The sequence below is a fragment of the Lutra lutra genome, chromosome 2 (assembly GCF_902655055.1).
Source record: "Lutra lutra chromosome 2, mLutLut1.2, whole genome shotgun sequence".
NCBI lineage: Eukaryota > Metazoa > Chordata > Mammalia > Carnivora > Mustelidae > Lutra > Lutra lutra.
This window is the reverse complement of record NC_062279.1, coordinates 148,797,894-148,822,625: the sequence shown is the minus strand read 5'-3', so window position 1 is coordinate 148,822,625 and position 24,732 is coordinate 148,797,894.

The following is a 24,732-nucleotide window of genomic DNA, read 5'->3' as shown; positions in this document are numbered from 1 at the left end:
TTGGAATACTACATGAATTTTCTTTTATACTTACATAAATGGTTCTACATTTTATGATTTCCTATTTGGACAAGGCATTAATATCCAGGACTAATGTCCAATGGCCATGATGGCTGGTGACACCAGCATCTGTTCTGCTGAGCCCCAATTTGTACCATTCTAATGGTGACATATTTTTAACATCACCTTTGCTTATATTCACTGGGAAATCTACATGGCCTCCTTGCTAACCTCAATAATTAAGGGTAGACAGATATTTCAATCTTTATCTGTCAGTTATTATGGAAATGGTCCAGCTTTCAGATTGGACAGGCTAGACACTACTTGGAATGATTCCTACTTTCTTTGTAGTATCCAATAGTTGTTGGCCCCCCTTGAAATAGATTGTGATAGTTCTGTTTAAATGAACAAAATGTAAGTGTAGATTGTCTACTTCTTAACAAGATTTCTTCCAGAAAAAAAAGAATTTCCTTTTCAGACAGGCTGTAGACAGACTAGGAAAGGGGCCCACCAAGGTGGAGGAAAGCCACAGGTTCTGTGGTTAGATCAAGCTAGGAACAGGAAGAGCCAATGACTGGCTCAATGCACAGGTGTTATAGGTAGATTTCTATAGAAATCAGGGGTAAAAAAAGACCTTTTCTTAAGCCCAAAGATTTAGCAAGAGAAAAACAGTAGGGATCCTAACTAGACGAACTTAAGAGAAAGATCTTAGTAGAAAGGTATAAAAAAAGAACAACACCAGGGGAAAAACGGGTGGGGGGAGCACCCAGGTGGCTCATTTGGTGAAATGTCTGACCTTTGATTTTGGCTCAGGTCATAATCTCAGGATCTTGAAACTGAGCCCCACTATGGGCTCAGTGCTGAGTCTGGAGCCTGCTTGGGATTCTCTCTCTCCTTCCCCATCTACTCCTCTCTCCCATTCTCTAAAGGAGGAAAAGAAAGAACCCTGGGATAACCACTCTCAAGTCAGGTTGTGGTCAGAATTTCCAGGAAGTCTTGATAAACATAGGTTTTCTAGTCACATCCCAATATACAGAATCAGAATCTCTGGGGATAGGGACTCTATCTCTGTATTCTATAATGCACCCAGCTCATTCAGTCACCCATCAATTGTGTCTGATAGTGGTTAGGGTATACTGTACAGAACAATATCTATGCATATTATTCTGTATGGACTTTCAGCTGCATGATTTTATATATATGACTTAATATATATATATGAAAAAATTTAAAATACAGGAAACAATATTTTTTATTTATTTATTTATTTTCAGCATAACAGAATTCATTGTTTTTGCACCACACCCAGTGCTCCATGCAATACGTGCCCCCCTTAATACTCACCACCTGGCTCCCCCAACCTCCCACCCACCCCCTTCAAAACCCTCAGCATGAGCATTAGGGGTGAGTGTCTAGGGGCAGAGGGAGAGGGAGAGAGAATCTTAAGCAGATGCCCAACTGAACATGGAGCCAATCTCATGACCCTGAGATCATGACCTGAGCTGAAATCAAGAGTCAGCTGCTTAACCAACTGAGCCATCCAGACGCCCCTAAATTTGATTGTTTGAATAGAAGGATATAATGGATGGGATTTAAGAACTTGTGTATGGTACCTTTTTTCATACTTCTGGTAAAAGTACACACTTGGAGACATTTAGGTTTGAATCTCTAATTTCAGGAGCTGTATGAACATGGCAAATCACAAAAACGCTCTACAATATACTCTTCTTTGTTAGATCAAAAATAGCATTGCATAGCTCTTAGTTATTATGAGGATTAAATATAAACAATGTGGACACATTTCTAGGTAGAATTCCTCACCTATATGTTGGGGGGGGTAGGCAGAAGAGATAGTAATTACAACCAGAATTATCACAAATTATATGATTTTTTTAAAGATTTTTATTTATTTATTTGACAGAGAGAGATCACAAGTAGGCAGAGAAGCAGGCAGAGAGAGAGGAAGGGAAGTAGGGTCCCTGCTGAGCAGAGAGCCCTATGCGGGGCTTGATCCCAGGACCCTGAGATCACGACTGGGGCAGAAGACAGAGGCCTTAACCCACTGAGCCACCCAGGTGTCCGACAAATTATATGATCTTTTAAAAAACATTTGCCTTCAGTTCTTAAGGAATTGATGTATTTATCTTCAGCTCACTGGATATCCCTCATTTCCCCTTTCCTTGTACACTTGTTTTGGCTATGGACAAATTCACTAAGTAGTGTAAATCGTTTGTATGTTATAGACAAATTCGTTAAGTAGTAAGGAATCAGTACAAGCATTCAATCCTAAAATCATGCATCCAAAAATGTGTTGAAGCTTCTGTCTGGAAACCCTCATGACCAAACAGCTGATTATGGTCATTCTTAGAAAGTTCCAGTGAAAAGGAAGCTAGAAAAGGTTCTAGATCAGTAATTGACTCTTCTGTAGGGCTGGCAGTGTCAGAGTGAATCTAGGGAACAGTCCAAATTGCTAGGTTGACAAAGAAGTGAGTTTTGGCATTCTATCTGCTGGCTGTGACATTTTAGAAGATTTTTTTTTTCTTCCATGTTGATACTCACACACAGGTCTTGTTTTGTAATCCCAAATCCTTCTAGACTTGGAGGGAAAGAAAGTTATGAAAACTAACACAGACTGTAGTTAAACTCAGATACAGAATCAGTACCGCCCAGGTAGGCTTGAAGTACTGGAAAAGAAAGGTTCCAATTCCCTTTCTCCCACTTGTTAGCCAGTTGTCTTTGGGCAGTGATAACTTCTGGATAACTTAGTTTCCTCATTCATTAAATGGGAATCATTGTACCCTCCCAATAGCATCATGGCCAAGATTATAAGCAAGCTTATGTGGATTCCAGCCAAAAGATTTAAAACCACTGTAGGAGACATGAAACCAATGTTCAGCTGAGAGAAATAGTTCCAAATAGGACTCTTACCTAGAGCCAAATAGGACTCTTACCTAGTATTTAATACCTCCTTTTCCCTGGTTTTCATTTCCTCACTCTTATTGTATCTGTTAATCCATCATATGGTCAAATATAAAGCCTGCAGAAAAAAAAAAAAACACCGCAAAATAATTATGCAATTTGATCAGTAGTTATAAGGCGAGCTCCCATGTAACCATGCTCCCATTACCCAGTAGACACTGGCCAGCCTCCCAAAGCCCCCAATTCCCTTCTTCAACATCATCTTCCTCTCCTCAGAAGTACACATCATTCTAATGTCCATGATAATCACTTTCTGCTTATCTTTATAGTTTTACTACCTTTATGCATCCCTAAAAATAGTTTTATTTTTTAACAAGCCTGTTTTCTAACTTTATATAAGTGAAATAGCACCCTATATATTTCTTTTTTCTCTATCTTCTTGTTAGAAAAGTTTATTTATTTGAGAGAGAGAGAGTATGGGTGTGGAGAGAGGAGCAGAAGGAGATGGAATCTCTTTACAGACTCCCCACTAACTGTGGAGCTCCGAGGCAGGCCAGCAACTCATGACCCTGAGATCATGACCTGAGCCAAAATCAAGAGTTGGACACTTTATTGACTGAGCCTCCACAGCTCCCATTTTTCTCTATTGTGCCTTTATTTTTCAAAATTATGTTTGTGAGATTCATGTTATTTGGACATTCCTTTTTTTTTTAAGATTTTATTTATTTGACAGAGATCACAAGTGGGCAGAGAGGCAAGTAGAGAGAGAGAGAGAGAGAGGAGGAAGCAGACTCCCTGCGGAGCAGAGAGCCTGATGTGGGACTCGATCCCAGGACCCTGAGATCATGACCTGAGCTGCAGGCAGAGGCTTAACCCACTGAGCCACCCAGGTGCCCTGGACATTCCTTTTTGTTTGTTATATAGCATTGTATTGAATAAATGAACTCCAGGTCATATATACATTCCACTGCAGACATTCATTTTGTTTCCAGCCTCAATCTGTTATAAACCATGTCGATGTAGACATTCTTGTATAGATTTGCTGGTGCTCAGGTGTCTTTGGGTCCCCACTAAAGTAGATACTGAGATAAGGATGTGGCATGGGGACTTTATTGGGGAAGTCTACTGTCTCTGGGAAGGGGAAGTGAGGGAGGAGATAGAGTAGGTGAGGGAAGGAGGACACTCTGTGCACTGCACCAGCCATAGATGAGGACGCTCTCACAGCTCAGGGACTGCAAAAATGTCAGAGAAAAGTGTCTCAGAGCTCTGTTAGTCCACCAAGTTTCCATTTTTCTTTGAGTGGGTCTTGGTAAGTCATTGATTTCTTATCAAACTTTCATTGGCTTTAAGAAGTTTATGAAATATTTATTCAGCCTTATTAGTTGTGTTTGTGGTAGGTCATATAAGGAACAAGAAATCCCTCTTTTGTATTTCAACTTGCTTCATAACAGTATCTCCCCCACCCACTACTGTGCTTTTATTCAGGGGTAGGTGGAGGTGCATATATATGTACACACACACACACACACACACACACACACATAATGAAATCATTATCATAGTGTTCCGTTTTTTCTTTTCATCCTTAAAGTAGAATCATCTGTGGATGTGTGTTACTTATATTGAACATGAAAAGTTTTGTGGGTTACCTTGTTAACCCAGATAAGGTCAGTATGACTACTCGTCTCTGTGTGAGCATTCTTCACTGAGCATACAGTAATTTAAGAGGCTTAAAAATGTATATTTTATCATATATTTCTGATTTGTTTTCTACTTCAGTGTAGCCATGGTGAATAGAAACAATATTTTTGAAAGGAAAATCTTCAATAAAATTATGACATAAATGGTAAAATGTTACTTTTGTAAAAAATAATAAATAAAATAAACTAAAATGTTACATTTTCAGGATGTTAGTAGGTACGCCAAAAGAACACACTAGTCTAGTTAGAAGATTGGGCCTTCTCAAGTTTTAGCAAATCTCACTTTAGCCATTCAAAGTATTAAGAATTGCACAATGATCATTATTAGTCTCAGGAACCAGTGACTTGGACAATGCTTCCTCAGGCAATAGCACTGCTATGACCACTTCCTAATCCAAGTGTTTCATGTTCCAGGACATCTGAATGCAAAAAATGGTACACTCTAGAATAAGTCAGTTGGTGATAAGATCTTGCCAAAATACAGCTTTCTTGTATTTTGCATTATTATTTGTAGAGAAACTGATAGCCAGAACTTTGGAATTCAACCATTTTTTTTTTTAATTCCAAACTGACTACCAGTATTCCCTAATGATCTTCTCTCTTCCTTAGTTGCAAAAATGTACGTTATGCTATGCTACAAGGAGAGATATGGCATACATGTTCCATATATCACATGTGAATTCACTTGCTCTGGTCACAAGCCCTTAGAGCTACTCACTTGTGGCCTTTGGAGGGATCACTGAGTGGAATTAAAGTTTAGGGTTTTTTATAGAACGAGCTTACCAACCAGAGTTTGACAGCTTGATTCATGCTCCCAGAGAGCAGCCTGGGACGTGTCATACTACAATAGGGAGACCCTGAGGTCATGGAAAAAGCACTGTGTGGCGTTCAGACTGGGTTCAAATTTGAACTGGCTATATCCTAGATGAGTGACCTTGACAACATGTACCTAGGTTCCAAGCATTCCAGTGTATCTGTTGGAGATGTGGTATCAACTGTTCAGTTGACGGGGTCTGTCTACTGGAGTGACATCTTTGCAAACTGTCAACACATGGAAATAAATCCAAATACTAGGGATTTGTTTCTTGCCTCTTTCTAGGGATGAGCTTATTCTCATCTCATTCTTACCCTTCATGCAGCCTGGAGGGAGACAGTGGTGTCACCTCATAGCCATTTTTCACCTTTCACAGAGCAGCCCAGGAAAGTAACACTGTCTAAGCTGTCATCACCTCTCACCTGGACCACAGCAAAACATTCTACCTGGGCTTCCCTGGCCCACACTGTTCCCAACAGTGCATTCTCCAGGGAGCCATCACGGAGATTTTCTGAAATGTTTTAAAATGAAGTCATGTTACTCCTCTGCTTAAAACACCCCAAGTCTGGCCAGCACACAACCACTGGAAACCTGAAGCCCTGCTGTGTTCACAGGTCTCTGCAAACCCTCACCACCACCTGCTTTTCTAACCTCACTTCCTGCCACTCCCTCCACCTCCAAGTTCCAGGCTTGTTCGTCTTTCCATTTCTCACATAAAGCAGGTTATTTTCTAACTTACCTCATGACCTTTGCACATTCCATTCCCCCTTCTAGGCATGCACTTCCCTGGGTTCTTCACAAGGAATGCTCCTCTTCACCCTCCCAGTTTCATGTCAATCTCCAGAAAAACCATCCTCACTTGCCCTGTGTACTCTTTCCCCAGCATCTCTCACTTTGTTGACATTGCCCTAGTTACTTCCCTGGCAAACCAATCGCAGTCTCAAAGTATCTCTAAAGCTCAGGCTTACCGTCTTGCTTTCTGTTTCCTCCCATCCTAATGGAAGTTCCAATGGAAAGCTCATTTGCCACAGTCAGTGCTGGGTCATGGATTTCTTGAAGGGTGCCTGGCACATTATAGGCTCTCGATAAACATTTGGGAATGCAAGGGCCTTTGGAATCCAATTCAGACTACCTCTTCTTTATCACAAACCACCTCCTGCTTTACATTCCAACACCACCAACAGAGTCTATCACTTTGCCTTTCAACATCTGTGTTTTCCTCAAGAAAAGAATGCTTCTCTGTTGCCTAATCTTGCATACTCTTCTTTAGTGATGGGCTCCGTCAGCACCTTCTCCGGGAAACCTCTGTGAATCTCCTTAAATTCTGTTTGCTTGACCTCCTTAAAAGCTCCTTCTGTGACTGAGTGACCCACAGCATATCTTTACTATTTGCTTACCAAGTGCTTCCAGATTATTTGTGTTTTGTTTGGTCTTGATTCCATCCTTCCATTCTCTGACAAAGGCCAGAGGTTTTGTTGTTGTTGTTGTTTTTAATTTTTTTTAATGTTTTGTTTTTTTGAGAATGCGACATGCATGCATGTGTATGGAGTGGAAAGGGCCAGAGGGAGATGGAAAGGATTTTAAGCAGACTCCTAGCTGAGTGTGGAGGTTGACACAGGACTTAATCTCACGACCCTGAGATCATAACCTGTGCAGAAATCAAGAGTTGGATGTTTAACCAACTGAGCCACCCAGGTGCTCCTCCGGAGATCAACATTGTATCCACATACTCACAATATCTAGTACCATGCTAAATACATAGTAGGTGCCAAAAGAAATGTGTACTGAATGAAGAGCTGAATGAAAGGATGTCCAATTAGTCACATAAATCAGCTTGAAATAAATCAAATAATTAAACATATGAAGTAACAGAAGAAAAGACAATTAACACATCTCTTCAGGCATTTCTCTGAGCATCCACCCTCCTGAGTTGTATTATTTGAGGGTCTGTGCTTATTCTAGGGACAATTAACGATGAAGAATATAGTGTTTACAATGTTCTATGAGTGCTACATCCTTTCCTTCATCTTCCTTAAGAGAGCCCAAGAGTTAGAGCTATAGATAAGTTATAAATGAGTTTAGATTACATAAACAAGCCAGAGTCCATTGTCCAAGATCAAACAACCATGGAAATGACAAAAGTAGAATTAAACCCAAGATTTTAGGTATATCACATATATGGGCATGGCTATTGGGTCCCCTTCCCCAGACTGGAAGGGGACTCATGGTGTCTTTAATACACATACTCTGAGTTGAGGCTTAAATCTTTAACCTGCTGGATTGGTGGCCAAAGCTACATTTATTTATACAAATTAAAAAAAAAAAATAACTCCAAAGAATCTAATATTAGTACGAATATCTCTGCCAAAGTTATAGAAGATGTAACACAATTTTCAAATAATAAAAATAGGAATGCCTGATGAAAACCAGAAGAGTTTATTTAAGGCTAAACTAAAATTATTCAAATCATAGCTGATGCTTGAGAGGACTTCACAGAATAGACCTCAGTGAGTCTCTCTCTCTCTCTCTCTTTTTTTTTTTTCCCCTTAATTTGTTCAGGTACCAGAACATATGGGATTTAAGATGTTTTCTTCAGAACACTATCAAACATAAAACATAAAATAACTATTTGTCAATCACATGTAGACAAGTAATAGCATATTCCAATTACTTAAGAAGACATTAATGTGTGTGCATGCGTGCATGTGTCTCTTGCTAGAAAAAATGTAAGTCCTTTATTTTGACCATAAATCGATCTTTCACTAGAGCCCTCTTTCTTAAAGATTTTTATTTATTTATTTCACAGAGAGAGAGAGAGACACACAGCGAGAGAAGGAACACAAGCAGGGGGAACGGGAGAGGGAGAAGCAGGCTTCCCGCCGAGTAGGGAGCCCGATGCGGGGCTCGATCCCAGGACTCTGGGATCATGACCTGAGCCAAAAGCAGGCGCTTAACGACTGAGCCCCCCAAGCGCCCCTAGAGCCCTCTTTCTAATATCAGCTAGCCTGGGTGGGGGGGTGTGCTATCTAAATCAAGGATAATCTGACAATCTTTCACTGAAGCAGTGATATAAGTGCCTGTGTAGGTAATGCTCAGTCTCGCATTCCCTATCTCCCACTTCACACCACGCCTCTCCTTTCCAAGATGCCCTGTGGGTGTAGGAAGGAGCTCACGGCATCCTCACAGAAACTGTGTATTGAAAGAAGTTCTCAGGTCCACACAGCACATCCTCTGGATGCTTGGAGATCCACTCTGGCAATGGCTGCATCAGTGTCTCCTGTGGATTAGTGTCCCCTGTGCTGCCTTGTCCCTGACCACCTTTAGAGTGTCCTCACAAGTCCATGATCCTAAAGATCCCCTTCTAAGGGTCCCATTAGTCTAATTCCTTGCTCTTAGAAACATCAGGTCTGAGGTCTCCTGAAGACCATGGGGAAATAAGGATGTTGCTACCCGCTCACTGCCCAACTACCTCACACTGATGTTGCCGCCATAGACATGCACCATCACACTGCATCAGCCAGCAGGTCTGGAAGCAGGTCTTCCAGGAGCTTATAGCCCATCAGTCCATTTGTTGGAATTTGGAAGTTTTCGATTACTACCTAGGTGCCTTATCAATGGTGGAGAGGAGAAAAACAGACTCTAGAACCTGGTTCACTTCTTTTCCCAATTCTTTTCCTTTTTCCTCTTTATAGGAGAAGAAAAATAAACTCAATTTTTAAAATTATGTGCATTAGCATTTTTTCTATGGTTGAGAAAGTCTATGACTATTCTATTTTTCAGTGACAAACTTTATTTTATCTCATTAAATTGTAAATTTTTACTGCATTACAATTTGAAAAACATTGATCTACTCCAGCAACATCATTTAAAGATGAGATCAAAAGAGACTATATGACTTTCCTAAAATCCCAATTCTGCTTCTGACCAAACTGTTATTCTTAACAATTCTAAAAGGGGGTACTAAATTTTCATCCCCTAAATTCAGAGTACATGGTCATATATATAAATAGTGAGAAATAAGTGATTAAGTAAATAATAGATATAATTTCTAAGACTGGCTTAGGTCTCTGAGAGTCTCTACTTTATGACTTTGGGTAACTGAGTTATACAGAACTTGAGATGTCAAGCCCACGAGCAAAAATGCATCCTATTATTTACTCAGTAGCCCACCCATTTAGGCATTTACCCATTCATTCATTCATTCATTCATGAAAATGTGTTGATAACCTACTTACTGTATTTTACTGATAAATGTTCCGATTGTTAAAGTACAATTTTGTACAACAAGCTTTCTTAATGCAAAGGGAACTAGGAGACAGGCATTGTATGTTTGCAAGGGTCATCATGGAGGGTTCTCTGAGATCATGGAGACCTTAGCTGGCACCAAAAAAAGGGTCCTATAGAAGGTGGCATTTGAAATTAATCTGAAAGTAAAGTTTTACTAAACACTGGAAGCCATACTGGCAATAGCACGAGCTTAGGCATGGACACATAGAAAGATTTGTCACTTTGTACAGAAAAAAGTTCCTTATTCCTTAGTTGGAGTTTCTGTAATAGCTAATATCAGTGGGTTGCTTTACGTAGCAACTTACTATTTAAAACAAATAAATGGCATATAGTGAAAATGGAAAGAAGTGGGAACAAAAAGTGGATTACGTGATAGAAGTCATGAGTTCAAGTATTTGTTATACAATTAACTAGTTATAATACTGTGTCAATTAGTCTCCTTTCCATATTTCCCCCAGATAAACAGGTTTATTTATTTTAGAGCTAGAGAGTGCACACAAACGTAAGGGAGAGGTTGGAGGAGAGGGAAAGAGATCATCTCCAGCAGGCTCTCATCTGAGCTCAGAGCCTTACTTGGAGATTGAGCTAATGACCCTGAGATTGCAACTGGAGCCAAACCCACTGAGCCACCCGGGTGCCCCAGTAAATAAGTTTCAAATTATAAGCAATTATAACAATAACAAGAATTACTAAAACATGTCACTGGCATGTGTTTTTAAACTAATTAATCCTTACAACAATACTATCACGCAGGGACACCTGAGTGGCTCAGTTGGTTAAGCATCTATCTTTGGCTCAGGTCATGATCCAAGGGTCCTGGGATTGAGTCTTGCATCGAGCTCTTTGCTCAGCGGGGAGTCTGCTTCTTCCCCTGCCTGCCACTCCCCCTGCTTGTGCACTTACTCTCTCTTTCCATGACAAGTAAATGAATAAAATCTTAAAAAAATAATAAAAATTAAAAAAAAAACAATGACACTATCATGTAGATACTCTTATTTTTTCCCATTTTAGGGATAATCAAAGTGTCATTTTTAAAATCTATGAAATATAGAGGTGTGAGGGCTGCTAGTAAGGAATGCTGTTTCATGGACTGCTCACACTTCTAAGAAATCTGCTTCACTAACTGTGGAAATCTACCTTGCCCGTTCAATAGAATCACCTAGAAAGCTTTTCTAATTACTAAAGCATGACCACCACCCAGATAAATTCAATCAGGATATACAGTTGGATAGTCCCAGTTTACAAGTGTCCTCAGAGTAGTCTAGTGTGCAGCCTAATGAGTGCAGTCCTGATCTCAATCTGTTCATCCACCTCCCCAGACAGTTCTGAGTCATGTTGAAAATTTTTCTCGTGACCCAAAGGTTATAAATGAATAAAGAGGATGCATGGTAGAGGCAGAGGTGATGATGGCTGAGGAGACTAGGAGAAAACATTGTGCAGAGACCACAGCCAGGCTTCAGGTTTGGCAGTGAAAGCAATTTGACTTGTTCTTGATAATTTAAGCGAGCAATGTGAACCAGCATTGCAAGTTCAGGAGAGATTTCTTTTCCTATTTACCACAAGTGAAATTTAAGTCATTGGAATCACGGCTTCACTAAGAGTAGTTAAACAAGAGGGGCACCAGTTTGGCTCAGTTGGTTAAGCATTCGACTCTTGGTCAGGACATGGCCAGACCATGACCATGGGAGGTCATGATCTTGGGGCTACAAGATCAAAGCCGTAGTGGGCTCCATGCTCCACTCAATATCTGCTTGAGGTTCTTTCCCTCTCCCTCCTCCCCTGCTTCTCATGCTTGCTCTCTCTCTTTAAAATAAATAAACAAACAAATAAAATCTTGTTAAAAAAAATAAGTTGAACAAGACCCCTGATCACAACAGGAAGCTCCACCACATTTAGCTATAGGCATGGTGCTTGGAAGAGTTGGGGGGTGGGGAAGTAACAGAGTCCTACAAAATAAAGCAACATGAGGTAAGCTCTGTGTGGGAACTTCATTCACATTACTTTATTAAAATCATGGAGAAGAGATTAAACAGAAACGAAAATGGAGAGAAACTCGCTGTTGGAACTTAGTTGTAAAGTTGCTAAACACACAGATTAGGAGAGTAGAAATAATGCAAATGTGGCAAAAAAGGTTAAGATGTAAAAAATGTCATGATTAGTCATTCCATCTAACAGGAAACATCAAAGGGGTCTTCTATCTAAGAAATGAATGGCCTTACGAATGGGGAAAAGTTGGTATCTGCATTGGAAACACAAAATCTAAGAAGATTAGTATCTTGCTTCGCTTCTCCATAGTTACTTCTATTTCGTCTCGCCTTGCTTTGGGGTACTTTGACTCTGAGAATGGAAGGATCAGACACACAATGGGGTTTTAATGGAACATGCAGTTTACCTGTTTACATAGATCCTCTTGTTTATTGTTCGTAGTAACGTTGTGAGATAAGCATTATTGGACCCTTCGACAGGTGAGAAACATGTCCAAGGCACTGAAGATGGCATTTCTCAAGATCACACAGAGGGTGGAGAGTTGAGATTTGGGCATAAACAGGTTTCAAAGCCTGAACGGATTCCATTCCAGAAATCCAAATGCTTTGGAACTCGGCTGGAAGAGGAGTTAGAATTTCAGCCCTTGTACCTTACTGCTACGTCCTAGTGCATTTGCCACACCTATTATCACACATACCACTTCTGTGAGCCTGGATTTCCTCAGGAAGGAAGTTAGGAAAACAATAAGAGCTCCCAAGGTTGCAGAGGTAATTGCATGGGGTCAAGTCTGTGAAGTCACTGTTTTCCAACATTTTGTTATGAGATCGTCAAACATACGGCAAAGCTGAAAGAACTTTACAGTAAATACCCACACAGCTATGGAGTGAAAGTCTATGTTTAGCGTGTTGCTACAGTTGGTGTACTGCATATCTGTCTATCTATTCATCACTTTATTCACCAGTCCACCTTATTTTTTCGATGCATTTACAAATAATTTGCAGACATCAGTAAACTTCTTTATGTATCTGATGTTGGTTTTCAGTTGCCAAAAACTTTATAAGAGCATGGATCATCACTATTAAAATTATGCTTCTTATTGTAATAGTTTCCTCCCATTACTTCTATCATCTGCCTATTTCCAATTTTGATAGTATTTGTCAAATATGCTTTGTTATTTGACAGCACTTCCTAACAGTTAAAAAAAAAAAAAAAGCTTTAGTTCATTCTGCTTCCTCTTGGCCTGCTCAGGGACCGTCTCTCTCTCTCAAGGACATACCTATTTTTGTTGTTAGCTCTCCCAATCCAGTTTGCCTCCTTCACGCCAGTTACTTTTTCAATATCTGACCATTTCTTCAAACATATTGAGAATAGTATGTGCCCCACATAAAAGTTTATTAAAACATTCCTATAAAGCATGGGGTAGAAAATGAAGAGAAGCAAGCATTAACCATGCACTGTGTCAGTTTTCTTTTTATATTTTATTCTATAATATATAAGTACAAAATGCATTTATATATATCTTACATATGATATGTAATGTAATATTCATAATCATTTATTATTCATTTACATGTTACAGAATATATAATTATATCCACTTATATATTCTATCCATACTATAAAATATGATTATTGTTCATGATAGTTGTATATTATAGAATACATATAATATATTATGTGGATAATAAATACAAATTATCTCTTTACCATTAATTTATATGTAAATACATATATTTATGTGAATGGCCCATAAAACCGGAGCATACTTCTATTTCAGTAAAATGCTGAAAAATTAGAAAAAATTAAAAACGAAAGAAGGAGCTAAGAGAATTGCCGTATCTTGAACAGAGCAGAACAGAACAGACTAATGCTCTGGATTCATTGAAAAAATGTGAACTATTTATGTCAGGAAGACTGCAGAAGCTATTGGACTTTAAGGGTGTAATTGGCATGAAGTGAGAGTTTCGCTGCAGTTACAAGAGAGAGTAATCACTGACTTCCATCATCATCCACATGCTACATGATATTATCATCTCACCGAGGATGAGAAAGCAGACGTCATTCTCTCCAAATACAGATATTTTAGTTTCTATGAAGTTGCTAAAGAATAAAGTGAACAGTCACGAATTCTAGAGAAGTGCTCTGATTCACACATTGACATCTGGCCCTGTTCCATGCAGTTTTCACAAAATGTACAGCAAATTCCCCAAAGCTTTCTTAGTGTTGGCAGCAGCACCAGGAGCCAAGCACGAAGCAAAATATTAACAATTCACACAAAGAGAGGGTCACACCATGTGAGTTTCAGAACAAAGTGCCTCTATTTCCCCAGAGTTTATGCCGATGACAGAGCCTCTTGCACAGCTCATTACCAATGTTCTGATGGCTTCTCCCAGAAGGATGTATTGACTTTTGTTGGCATTGAAAAGATGCTCAAAGATCAAAATAATAAAATCAAGTGACAACAGTCTCTGTAGGAATGGGATGCTTCTGCTTAAAACTGCCTGAACTGGTTGCATCGAGAAGAGGTATTTCCTTTGGAGAACCCTATGTGAGGGTTGCCTTTTGCTGGGGGTGTCACAGCATCTGAGACAGAGGAGGTGTTGGTACAACATATGCCATATCTCAAGGATGGCTACATCTCTCCAAATGAAGGCTGGCAGTGCAGGAAAACTCAGAGACACCCTCTGGAAGATACCTGCTCCAACATTGTGAACATCAAATCCATCTAGCTCTTCAAGTCATAAAGTACCTCTTCTCAGCAGAGAGAAGAAATAAGAAACCCTGACAGCCTTTGAGATCCCTGATGCCCTAGGAAAATCTGGTTGCTTTCTCTAAAGTGATTAATTAGAAATTAAGTGCCAGAATGGGCACTTGCTATCAATTCAGAATCCTAGGCTTATTTTGAGTACTTGATGTATGTCTGTCAATTTATGTACATCATCTCTAGTCTTCTAGTAGCATGCACATTAAATATTATTGCACCTGTTTACAGACTAGGAGGCTGAGGTATCACAAGGTAAATTAAATAATCTTGTTCGAGGTCCCATGACAGAACCATGACTTCATGGCACTACTGAAGAGTGTCTGTTGTATGGAAACTCAGATATATCAAATTCTAAAGTTTATGCTTCTACCAATATTCCATGCCATTGGTTTCATAGAATGTTTATTAATTACTAGATATTTTTTATGTCCTAGCAATGTAGGTTACACAGGAGATGTATTTTAGAACGTTCTCAAAGTTTAACATGCATACAGACCAGCTGGGGATCTTGTTAAATGCAAACTTTGATTCAGCTAGACTACAGTGGAGACTGGCAAGTGCCCTAAGTGGATCCTGTCAATCAGAGGAGCACACTTGAAGTATCAGAGTTTACAGCATAGAATCTTAAAAAAAAAAAAAAAAAAGAAAAAAAGAAAGAAAAAAAAAGTTTTTTTAGAGAGAAAGGGAGAACATGAGAGCAAGTGAAGAGGGGATGTGGGCAGAGGGGAGGGGAAAGAGAGAATCTTCAGAGGGCCTATGCTCAGCACTGGGCTCCATCTCATGACCCTGAGATAATGACCTAAGCCAAAATTAAGAGTCTGAAGCTTAAGGGACTGACCACCCAGGCACCCCTAGAGCATGCAATCTAAGGAACTAAGACCTTAAGCCCTTTCAACATAGCACTTATGAGTATTTGTTTAAGGTAGCACTCAGTAGATGGGGGTTCTTCTCAGGATCAGTGTTCCTGGGGTCATGATCAATGGTAGTTTCTACATGGGTTATCTTCACATTGGGAAACTTTAATTTCCTTTTATTCAACTCGTCAACAGAGACTCATTGGCTGTGTACAAAAATATTCAGAGCCAACACTTGTTGGCTGCTCTATAATTTAAAAAATGTCTTTGTATGTGTGATCTTATTCAACTCTCAGGAAAAGTAAACAAAGTAGGCATTGTTACAGACAAAATGTTAAGGTGATAATATTAAGATTCATAGAGATGAGGTGACATGTAGCTGACTTGTGTCACAGATTTTATTAGCATATTCAGTTTTTCTGAACCCTGGTAACATACTGAGACATAATTTGCAAGACCTTGATGGCAGGTGAATTAGTTTGCTTAGAGCTTCACCCACAACTGGGGTGGCTTAAATGATAGAAATTTATTTACATCTCTGAGTTCTGGAGGTTAGAAATCTGAGACCAAGGTGTTGGTAGGATTGATTCTTTCTGAGGGTTGTGAGGGAGAAATTGAGCTATTCCTCTCTTCTAGCTTCTAGCTTCTGGTTTGCTAACAATCTTTAGTGTTTCTTGGCTTATGGAGTCATCTCCTTGATCTTTGCCTTCATTTGCAAAAGATATTCTTCTTATGTAGGTGTCTATGTCCACATTTCCCCTTTTTATAAAGACACCAATCATTTTGGACTAGGGGCTCACCCTACTCCGAGATGACCTCTCTTAATTTAGCTAAATACATCTTGAATAACTCCACTTCTGAATAAAGGCACATTCTGAGGAACTGGAGGTTAGGACTTCAAAGTAAGAATGTGGGAGTAGTGGGTCACAATTCAATCCATAATCATTGGTATCAACTGGTTCCTATTTGGGGATTGCTTATGATCTACTTGAGCAGACAACTATGCACATATCCAAATCATTATTCATAAAAGACAGGAAATGACAATGTTCCAGCGAGTCTTAAAAACTCCTGAGGTAAAGAAGATAATGTTCTCATGGGTCGACCAATATAGCTTTTGTAAATTGGCCACCAAGTTTATCCTTGGGGTAAAAGACAAAGACAAGATATGTAAGACGGAGAAATGAAGAACATTCCATGTGTCAAGAATAGTGCTTGCCTAAGAGAGAGGGAAAGTCAATCCCTGAAAGATGTTCTGAGAACAGAAAGTAGAGGGTTTTCTTCTAAGCTATAAATGGGCAGAATAAGATTAGAATTAAGTAGTATATTTGTTTCTGGAGATTAAAATAAAACAACTCCAAGGTCTGGTCTTAATCTGTAAAATGGGGATGCTAACTCCTATACCACTGGAGTTGTTTTTGTTTTTTTTGTTTTTTCATTCTTTGTTTTTTAAACTTTAGAGCAGTGTTTGTTGAAGCATCTGTGTTAGTATCTTAACAGATGCCTGTGGTATGCTGATAAAAATTAAAAAGAAGCCACTGTCTGAAGCAGAAGAGAACAGTTATCAATATTTCATGCTAGAATCAAGGTGATTTTCCACTGAGAAATATAGCTAATCTTCTGTTGGATTACAACAAACCCAGTCCCTGTTTATAGGCTTGAGGATTTAAGAGAGCAGGTTGCCAATTTTTAATTGACAGACAATTCTGAGACTCTGTCAAGAGCATTTATTTAAACTTTTCTGGATAGTCTCAGAACTCACAATCCTGTGTGTGAAAACAATTCATTCTCAGTTCAGAGAATGGCATCTTTGGGGAGTTGTCTTTGAAAGGATGTAGTCACCAACATCCACAAAGAAAGAAGTGTTCACACCCTGAACAGAGATTATCTCACAAGATAAATCGCCATGCCCAGATTCGGACAGAAATGCATTTTGACAAGGTCAGAGACAGTCTTCTGATTCTTCAGACCTCAGTTCCCTGGGACACACAAAGTTTCTTGTCTGAGCCGAAGAGCTGAGGGACTGGTGGAGAGAGAACTCATTAATTTGTCAATACCCATCCCTCCAGTCTCAGCTTTTATAGACTATCTTAAGTAAAAGACAAGCTTCTCTTCAGCTCCTTATTCCATTCACACAGTGATTTAAGAATGAACCTTTTTATTTTCAGCTAATACCATCTTCTTTATCTAAGATTTACGGGTCCCATAAATCTGCTCATTATTTACTCCTCCCATGTATAATCAATTATTCCCAAGCCCGAACTATTCTGTAATCAAATTGGTTTGTAGATCGATCAACACTTTGGATGCATTATGCTTGCCTACATTTTCACAATTGGGTTCAAGTTCTCCTCAACTGAAAGTTTTCTGTGACTTCTCTTCCTTCTTCCCATTACACCTACCTCACCCTAATTTAGAATGGCCAAAGTTTTACACTTTCCACCTCTGCTTGTGCCAGGCCAGTGTCAAATGTCACCAAAAGATCAAAGCATTCTTTCCTACCAAGCTTGGATAGGTGGCCACAGGATTTCACTTTTTCATTAACATAATTCTCCAGCTTTGTCCCACCCATCCATCTCCCCCCAAAAAAGCAGAAAGATTTTGAGGTGACAGAAATATACAAGTAAAGGGATGGTGAGGTTGAAAGTCAAGGTAGGGCATTCAGTGTGGATACGGCTTTGCAGAACATGAGGGAAATATACCAGCAGAGTGAGCAGATAAGTCAGATTCATGAGAAACATATAAAGGTTAAATTGAGTGACAGGAATTAGACACTGAGATACAGAAGTCATATTCACTAATAATTTTATCTACTCATTACTGACCAGATGGTATACCAGGAATTTCATATATATACTTTTACTTATCCTACCCAGCAGCTTGATAGGCAGCTATTACCCCCTCCCCAACTTTTGCAGATGAGAAGCCTGTTGACCACTTAATTGACCTTGCCCAATCATTAAGAAGTGAATAAAATTCTGTGTTCTTCCCATTCTGCCTTGCGGGAAGGTGGAGACTCTCAAGAGTTGATACACATCCACCTAGCTTCCTGTAACCACTCGCTAACCCTCTTGCTAACATTTTGAGAATTTTATTTTGCTCATGTTCTACTGAATTGTTTAAAGAAACCTTTAGCTAAACTGAATAAAATAAAGTCCTTGAATGAAGGAAGGCAAGGAGAGTGATATTCTGTAATAGACTTCTATTTATGCAAACTGGAAATTTTCTAAACTACACAAGTTATTTTATTGCCGGTCAAATCTCAGGATTAAAAGACACCATTTGTACAGAATAGAATTTCCCACTCATTTATAGGCACGTCTACACAAGCCCTGTCTGATCAATCTTCTACAATTTAATTAAAACTCCTTCCTATAGGTTTTCAAGAATTGTAGGATTCATTATTCTACCCAGTATAGAAGAGAGGTTTGCCATAAAATTTGTCCTTTACTCATCTTCTTGAACATCAGTTTCCAAGAGAAGATTCCAACTTCAAAAAAGAACCTAGATGTCCATCTACAGACGAATGGATAAAGAAGATGTGGTATATATACACAATGGAATACTATGCAGCCATCAAAAGAAATGAAATCTTGCCATTTGCGACGACGTGGATGGAACTAGAGGGTATCATGCTTAGCGAAATAAGTCAATCGGAGAAAGACAACTATCATATGATCTCCCTGATATGAGGGAGAGGAGATGCAACATGGGGGGTCGAGGGGGTAGGAGAAGAGTAAATGAAACAAGATGGGATTGGGAGGGAGACAAACCATAAGTGACTCTTAATCTCACAAAACAAACTGAGGGTTGATGGGGGGAGGGGGTTGGGAGAGGGGGTGGGGTTATGGATATCGGGGAGGGTATGTGCTATGGTGAGTGTTGTGAAGTGTGTAAACCTGGCGATTCGCAGACCTGTACCCCTGGGGATAAAAATATATGTTTATAAAGCTGTAAAAAAAAAAAAAAAAAAAAAAAAAAAAGAAAGAAAGAAAGGATGAATACCCAAGTTTTGTAGCAACATGGACGGGACTGGAAGAGATTATGCTGAGTGAAATAAGTCAAGCAGAGAGAGCAATTATCATATGGTTTCACTTATTTGTGGAGCATAACAAATAGCATGGAGGACAAGGGGAGATGGAGAGGAGAAGGGAGTTGAGGGAAATTGGAAGGGGAGGTGAACCATGAGAGACTATGGACTCTGAAAAACGATCTGAGAATTTTGAAGGGGTGGGGGGTGGGAGGTTGGGGGCACCAGGTGGTGGGCATTGTAGAGGGCACGGATTGCATGGAGCACTGGGTGTGGTGCAAAAATAATGAATACTGTTATGCTGAAAAAAATTAAAAAAAAAAAAAAAAAAAAAGAAACAGAAGCCACCATTTAGCTCAGTGAGAAGGAGGTGCACCAGAACTCTAGTTACATCATTCAATCACTGAACAAAGATTTATTGTCTGCCCAATGTGTGTTAGTCATTATTCTATGTTCTAGGAGTACAACAGTGAGCATTGCCTTCATGGGATTATATTCCAGCAGTGTGGTACAAAGAAAAAAACGTTGACATAATAAATGCATATTATATCATCTATTAGAAGGCAATGAATACTATCGGAGAATAGAAATGTAGAGCAGGATAAGGGTGATCAGTGGTGCTGTGGTGGGGAGATCTTTGAAATATCAAATAAGGTAGTTTGGGTAGGCCCACTGAGAAGATGCTATGTCTAAGTGATGTCTTAATGCTCATTTGAGTGAACCATGCTTGGAGGAAACATTGTTTCTCTCACAGGCTAGGATGTACTGGGTTGAATCTATCAGGGAGACATCTGAGTTTGGGAATAGATGTTGGTAGAAATTCAGCTAAGGTGTAGTGAACAGATTTGCCCAAACTGGACAGAGTGAGCTAGTAAACTACAGCAATTTATAAAAGTATAAAGAAGCATAATCAATTGGTGAAAAATAAGTTATGGTCAAGAAAAAAAGCATGGGTCAAAGCTGGGAAAGCAGTGCCAAATATCAGACTTGAAGTGCCAACTGAGTTTAAACAGTAACAAGTGACTTGAGATTAGAAGCCAAAAGAATCAGGGGAAGATCATGAAATAAAATTCATGAAGAGTCAAAGTTCAAGGAGTCTGATTATGTCAGAAATTGTTGGGCTGGCAAAGGTGAACTGATGAGGTTAATTGGTGGCAAAAGTAATCCATGATGCCTTAGCTATCTGGATGCTTTTCATTTGTCTACCATAATAGTATGGGAGGGACAAATCAATGGATAAAAGTTGGCATCTCTAAAAGGTCCAAGGTAAGAAATGAGTAATGTGTTGGGCAAATGGTGCAGCATTAGGTATAAGGCAGAAACTATGATTTGGTTTCCCTAGGGAGTTGTATGATCATTCAGTCACCCTGTTTAAAGTATCTGAAGCTACTAAATGGAGATTGATACCAAAGAAAAAGAAGGAGAGCGAGAGACTTCAGGAGGGAGGACGAGATCACACAAAGGCCAGGAGTTGCACTAGGCACAATGTTGAGGTTAAGCAGGGTTAGAAGGATGGCTAAGAGACAGAAGCATACAGAAAAACAGTGAAGGATACTCAAGGAGCTCTGCAATATGAGAAGAGTTGGAAGGTGAAACGACTGTCACAGAACACCTGAGAAGATCGTTTCTCCATTTTCACAGCTGGGTCCTGATCATGTAAATCCCACCACTTTCCTAGGGTACATTTTTATTTAGAATCTTGCATTTCCTCATCTCCCTTAGGAGAGAGTCAGTACCATTTTGGAGTCAGTTGCTGGAGCAGCAACCTCTTGATTCAACAGCTTCTTGATTTAGGAAGTGCAACCCTTTCTTTGCTGGGCCAGTTTTGCAGAGTGGCTATGGGAAGCCATCTTGGAAGCCCCCTTCAAAATTCATTTAGCTACCCATATCCCTTCATAGACAGATTTTCTTTTTAAACAAACTGGAGTGAGTTCTTATTTCTGCAACTGAGAACTCTGACCAATATAGTGGTCTTAAGACCTCCAGAAAGAGAAGACTGGGCAAGGCAAACCAATGCAATTTTCCTTCATCTGTGCTTGCCTCTGTGCAGCAGCCCTTGTTTGATAGTGAAGTCATTTATGACCAAGTCAGGACAGAAGTCTCTCCCAGGGGGGGAAAAAATGCTTGTGTGGGTGACTTAATATTATAAAAGTGGTCATCAAAGTGATATGTAGTATCCAGAAAGAAAAGACTATAGAAAGAAATGTGTGGGTATTGAAAAATTACTTCCTGGTCATGTAATTCCGAATCACAAATATTCTTAAACATACTACAGAATTCTGGATCATTGTTGTAATACCCAAATTAGATCACTCACTGTCTGACTCAGCTGTTAAAATACTACAATAAGGATAGGAACATAACAAAGGGGGGACACCTGAGTGACTCATTCAGTTAAGTGTCCAGCTCTTGATTTTTGGCTCAGGTCATGATCTCAGAGTCATAAAATAGAGCCCCTTGTGGGGATCCTTGCTCAGCAGAGAGTCTGCTTGGGATTCTCTCCCTCTACGCCTCCCCCAACTTGGATGCATGTCAGTGCACATGTTGTCTCTCTCTCAAATAAATAAATCTTAAAAAAAAAAAATGAGACAGATAAAGTGAAAGGAGAAGAGAAAGAGTAGGAGGTTGAGAAATAACATCAGACATTTAATCAACTTCAGGAAAAGTAAGATGGACCAGACTTCTGATTACACTGCAGTTTTCATTTGGACATACAAGGCAACCAAGGCCCATAGCACTTAGGAAAACAAGGCCCATCGATAGTGTCTTTTTGTAGGGGAGACACAAATTCTGTTTTTTTTTTTTTTCTCCCTTCTCTAGCTTTCTTAATGATGGTGTTCCATTTCACACTTAAAGAGTTTTTATTTGGAGGATAATGTGTCACCTCCAATCAGAGATGTTCCACAATGAAGGAAGAATCACAAACACTTTGCTGGTTTATAAGACAGTGGAAGAAGTGATCATGGTCTTTGTATCTACCACTGCCATACTAGCTTCTTGCATCAGAGGAGAAAATAAGGTATTTGATATCCTCTAGGTTTCACTAGATAAGTGGGCAGGGTTACCACAATGTCTGGAATGTCCATGAGCATGGTTTTTCCTGTGTCTGAAGGCAGACTAGAAAGGCTCTTCCTTCTCAAGGCCAGCACGGCAGCCTCTTGACCTCTTCACTCCGTGCCAGTTCTCCCACTCAGTAAATACACCTGGACAGGGTCCAGTGTGCTTTTCAGACAAAGCGCTGACCCCTATGACAATCTCTTAGTTCCAGGTTTTCTCTGAGATCCAGAGGCGCTCCATGACATCAGTATAGGGATTTGTTCCACAGACCTAGGCAACTCTTTCTCTCTTTTCAAGTCACTTGAGTATACAGGTCCAAAGGTGTATATTTGGGCTGGGACTAAGGGCAACATTTTTGCCTCAGTCATGAACCATGTTTTCCATTCTAGTTTTTACCAAAACTTGCCCAAAGTGGGACGGATTTCTAGTTCCTGTACTTAAAGTTGATTCTTTGTTCCTATTGACTAACATTAAAATAAGTAAACATGATTTTTTTATTAAGTCAATTTTGCTAGTAAAATACTAGTTCTCATCATTTTATTAATTGGGGTTCTCATTAATTAATTAATTAATTAATTCTCATTTAAAAAGAAAGGGTTTCTTTCCCTATGTGCTGAACATCACTATTACAACCTCCTAACTTTACTATTAAAATGTGTAAAACCTCAAGAGTTGAAGCGACTTTTACAGTGTCACACAAGATGTATTTTAGGTTGGTTCCCAGAGGAAATTGTTTTTGTTTTCTTCCCTTTTTCCTCCTTTCTTAGAGAAAAAAAAAAAATCATTGCTTAGTTATACTTCATGGGGAAAGCATCATTAGCATTTTGTATTTTTTGGTAGGCTTTTCTTGTTCCCTGGGGATTATTCTACATCTGAAAAGGCATTATTCATTAATGAATAATGAGAAAGGTTTCAAGAAAGCTTTTCTCTTCAGCCCTGCTCCCAACCCACCCTCTTTCCCCAAATTGCATATGCATAGAATGTGTGATGGAGGCTAAGGAGTTACCACAGGCTTTATGGGCATGGGCTTCCAGATCCAAAGTCCCATGCACCCCAGCAAGGACAGCCATCCCTAGCTATCATGGCTGCAAAAGATGGTTGTTGTCAGTGACTCCAAAAACAAACATGGCAAACTTTATTAAATAGTGCTCTTCAAACAGACATAATTGAACACGTAAATTGGATTTACACACTCAGATTTGGGGAACAGAGACTATAAACACAGAGTAAGACTTGCATTCACAAAATTATTCTGGACTATACATACAAATCAGCTTGCATTCAATCTTTGAAAATGAGATCACATTTCTTCTGGATTTACCACACACTCCATGCTGGATAACTAGAGCAAATTTTTGTCACCAAGCTCAGCTGAGAAAATATGAAATGCCCATGATGGTTATTTCTTCTCCCTCCTCAGGAGGGGTTTTGCAGGTAATGTATTTACAGAGCATTTAAAATGTGATACAAACCAAGTCCCTAAATTTTCCTTCCGTTGGTGGTGTAGTCTGGATAAATCACACCCTTTGGCATTTGCATTGATGCAACAAGAACATACCATGCAGCACAAATAACCTCATTTCCATAAAACGGCCTTTTAAAATTAGAAAATGTATAATTCATTTAGGGTAGTTATTACCGCTTTTGGACGGGAGGGATTTAGACTTGTATTTAAATGCAAATAACTGTATTTTTTCCCAGTTACACATAGGAAGCCACAAAACTTAGCAACTCTGAGATATGTCTTTATCCTTAGCTATAAATTCAGGATTACGATATTGATAATGGAAGATGTTTGTGTAACCCATTACAGTTTACAGCAAGCATGCACACCTCAGATGTGGCCCCCGTCCTCTGTGGGAGGGACTTCTCACCTTATACATGAGGAAACCAAGGCCTGGGGAAGTTAAGTGACTTCTAAGGATCACATACTCAGAATGTGGCAGATCCAGGGTTTAACCCCTGATAAGAAGACAGATGGACAAGCATGGACACCCAGAGAGACATGAGAGTAGAAACCAGGCAGCCAGAAAAAAGTGGAAATGAGAGAAAACAGAGGAAGAGGAACATTTTTTAAAGGCAGAAAACTCCTAGATAAGAATGGAGACAGGCAAACTGTGGGAAGAGAATGTACCACTTCAGCTGCCTCTCCCTCTGACCCACTCTGTGTTATGCTCTAGCTCCCAGGTATTTAAAGAACCAAGGGAAGCAAAACCCTCTGGTGATTCACAACCAGAGTATCTGATCCTAGATCCCTGACTCCTATTCAAGCATGATGCTGGTGTCTTTTTGATGTATTTGGCAGTCCACAAGCTAGTAAA